Source organism: Cornus florida, unplaced genomic scaffold (genome assembly GCF_030987335.1).
Source record: "Cornus florida cultivar Cherokee Brave unplaced genomic scaffold, ASM3098733v1 CherokeeBrave_3.0.0_Hap2_Chr06, whole genome shotgun sequence".
In the NCBI taxonomy this organism is placed as follows: Eukaryota; Viridiplantae; Streptophyta; class Magnoliopsida; order Cornales; family Cornaceae; genus Cornus; species Cornus florida.
In genome coordinates, this window is record NW_026775576.1 from 52,176,335 (window position 1) to 52,179,927 (window position 3,593).

Here is a 3,593-nt window from a genome sequence, read left to right on the forward strand (position 1 = left end):
ACTTCCTTCATGCATTGATTAATAGTAATTTAAAAGAACAATTACACAGTTGGACACAAAACAAACAGTTTACAACAAGTTTCAACACATACTGATGTAATGAGTTCTAAACATGCATAATCAATTAATTCCATTTAATGATTTTCTGGAACTACTTAGGCATGCAAAGAACACGAGTAAAAGGGAAAGAGATGAGGTTAGAACTTGCCTTTAGCCTTTCCTCGTTGTCCTCCTAACTTCTCCCTTTGACAGATCTTTCAATACTCTACTCTCAACCCTCTGTTTATTTGTTTACAAAACTTAGGTTATGTCTGTGAACTAAGTGCTTTGATCATAACCCTAGACTTATTATCATGGTGTATTTATAAGCTTTAATCCCTAAAACCCTAATCCTTGAAAGATTAGAGACAGAGCCTAACTCGGCCCATAAACCATCCTGTGTTATAAACAACGTCGGCTACCCATATAAAATTTAAACCTAATGTAAAACTATATATGAGGTTACAGCAATTACAGTCATGTTTAAGTTTAAGACAGAAAAATAATTAAATTTCATTAAATACATTCAATTAAATAATTAACTAAATTCAATTAAATAAAATCAGTTAAATAATTAAATATATTGAACACACAAAGAACACTTAAACAAACAATTCCAATTAAATAAATAAACAAAATACAACACGTAAAAAATACTTAAATAAAACAATGTAAGTAAATAAACACATAAAATGCAACTAAATAATAAATTAAATTCCAGAAATATCCTTTTAAAATTAGGGGTATTACAGCCGTTGCCGGGGATTGATTGAAGGCAACGTCGTATTTGTGGAATCAATTAGGAATTAGTACTCTTTTGATCGTGTTTTTACTTTATTTTCATTTTGGTTACTTATTGTGTTGGTTCTTGTTTGACTAGGTGCATGAGCTGGAAGGTGAGCAAAGGATCATTTCAAGCAAGGAGCTAAGCAAAAGTAAGGAAAAAGCTAAAATCTAAAATTTTTGCAAGGCTAAAATTGAAAATTGAATTGAAGTGCTAAAGGACCATTTGTGAGCTCTTTCTTAACTCAATCTCTAGTTAAATCGTTAGCCCGCATGGAGGCTTATATTTCAATTCTTAGATAAATCGTGAGCCTACGTGGAGGCAATTTTACTTTTCTTTGCATATTGTTGATAGCATAGGAGTTTGGGAACATTGTATGTAGAGGAAGTTTGTTGATTGTTGATTTGTTATGAAGGTCAAGTGATTGTTCATTACTTGTTGCTTATTGTGTTTTGTTGTGCATGCATGGTCGTAGATCATTGAAATTTACTCTTATCCCTCTTAATTTTTATCTTGAATCTGTTGTTCAAAACCCTTGGGGAAGAGGAAGTTCTAGTCAATCCATTTCATCAATGAAAGGACATAATGAGGACCATGTGGAGGACCTTGGTCACATAGACCAACAAGGTATCCTCCACCCCAATGTGAATCATGACAACATACAAGTACCATTAGGCATGCCGAGGCCATTCATTCACCTACCACAAAAACAAGGCCAAGTACCATTAGGAATGCCAAGGCCAATCTATGCTCCACATCCTCCCATCATTCAAGGCAATCAAGGTGCCCATGTTGTACCTCTAATTGCTAATCCTCCCCTTGCTTTAAGAGATCACTATGTGCCTAATGAATACAATGCACCCGCATGTATTCAATTGCCACCATTTAGAATACACGACTATGAGATCAAACTACAAACCATTCAAATGATTCCTAGCTATCATGGACTTCCAAGTGAAGAACCTTACAAGCATTTGGATGAGTTTCTTGAAGTATGTTCCACCGTGAGATACACGGACATGCCAGAAGAGGTCTTAAGGCTTAAACTTTTTCCATTCACCCTTAAAGACAAGGCAAAATATTGGTTTAACAATCTTAGGCCTTTTTCAATAACTTCTTGGGCAGAAATGCAACAAGAGTTCTTGAAGAAGTACTATCCGGTTTCTAAAACCAATGCTATGAGAACCTTAATTCGAGAGTTTTGACACAGGGATAGGGAAATGTTCCATGAAGCATGGGAAAGATTCTATGAATTGCTTAGGAAATGTCCACATCATGACATGCCCAAATGGCAATTAGTTCAATATTTCTTTGAGAGCTTATCGGACAATTACAAGGGCATGGTTGATGCTTCCATGGGTGGCTCTTACATTGATAGGCATGAGGATGACATGTGGCATCTTTATGAGAGCATGAGTGAAAATTCTTTGCATTGAACTTTATCTTCTAAGAATAGTAGGAATTTAAGTGGAAGGAAGAGTGTTGGCTTACATCAAGTTGACCATTCTATTGAAATAGCCGCCGAGATGAAATCCTTATCTCAAAGGTTTGATCAATTCTTAATCAACCAAAACTCGGCAAATCAAGTATCTTCCATCCCTAACCATTCCCATTATGCATCCAATGAGACATGTATGACTTGTTCCAGTGTTTTACATTCTACTTCCAGTTATCCCCATGGACATGTGCAAAGTGAGCATCATGGACAAGTCAATGCAACTTTTGTTAATCAAGGGAACAATCCTTATGGCAATCACTATAATCCTAGTTGGAGGAATCACCTGAATTTCTCTTGGAGAAACCAAGGGGAAGGCTCAAACCCCCCTAAGGTGGTTTTCAAGGGAAATATGTTCCACCTCCAATGTAAAGCCAAGGTTCCCAAGGTTTTAGATCATCATTTCAATCACAAGGAAATCAATTTTCTAATTCTCATTTTCCTAATCAACCATCATATTCTCAAGGAAATGCTAGGAGTCCCGCTTTTGAAGAGAAAGTTTTGACCGCTCTAGGCACTCTAGAGGTGAATACTCAATTGCTCCATTCTCATTCTCAATCCATTGCTAAGCTAGAAACCCAAGTAGGGAAAATAACTAGTAATTTAAATGCTAGAGAGGAAGGGAAAATGCCTTTGAATGCTCCACCCAAGCAACAATGTGTTATGGAGACTCATTCCTCATCGGAAGGTCACACAATAAAGCATGTCAATGCGGTGAATTTCTCCTTCATTGCATATGCATGATCTTTCAAATGAGAATGTGCTGAAAAGTGATTTGAAAGGTGATTTTGAAAAGAAAAATTTGCAAAACGATTTCAAAACTTCTTGTGTTGAAGAGACTTCAAAGAATATTTCTGAAAAGGTTTTTAAGCCAAGTGCTCCATTTCCGGATGCCTTAAAAGGATCTATTTCAATTGACAAGCAAAAAGCCAAAATAAATGAAATTATGAATGTGTTTAGGCAAGTGAAAGTCAATCTTCCACTTTTGGATACAATCAAGCAAATTTCGGCTTATGCTAAGTTTTTGAAAGACTTATGCACGCAAAAAAGGAAGAACAAAATTCAAGCACCTAGGAAAGTGGTCTTGACCGAACAAGTAAGCTCAATTTTACAGCATAACACTCTTCCAAAGTTTAAGGACCCCGGTTCACCTACAACTTCATGCATCATTGGAGATCATATCATTAATCGGGCTCTTTTAGACTTAGGAGCTAGTGTTAATCTTCTTCCATACTCGGTATATGTCAAATTAGGCTTAGGAGACTTGAAACTGAC

The 3,593-nt window shown here is 36.1% G+C and overlaps 1 pseudogene; it reads right to left on the reverse strand.

The window, feature by feature from the left end:
* Positions 1-2,006: 2,006 nt before the first annotated feature.
* On the reverse strand, positions 2,007-2,105 carry LOC132315440 (small nucleolar RNA R71; annotated as a pseudogene).
* Positions 2,106-3,593: the final 1,488 nt, after the last annotated feature.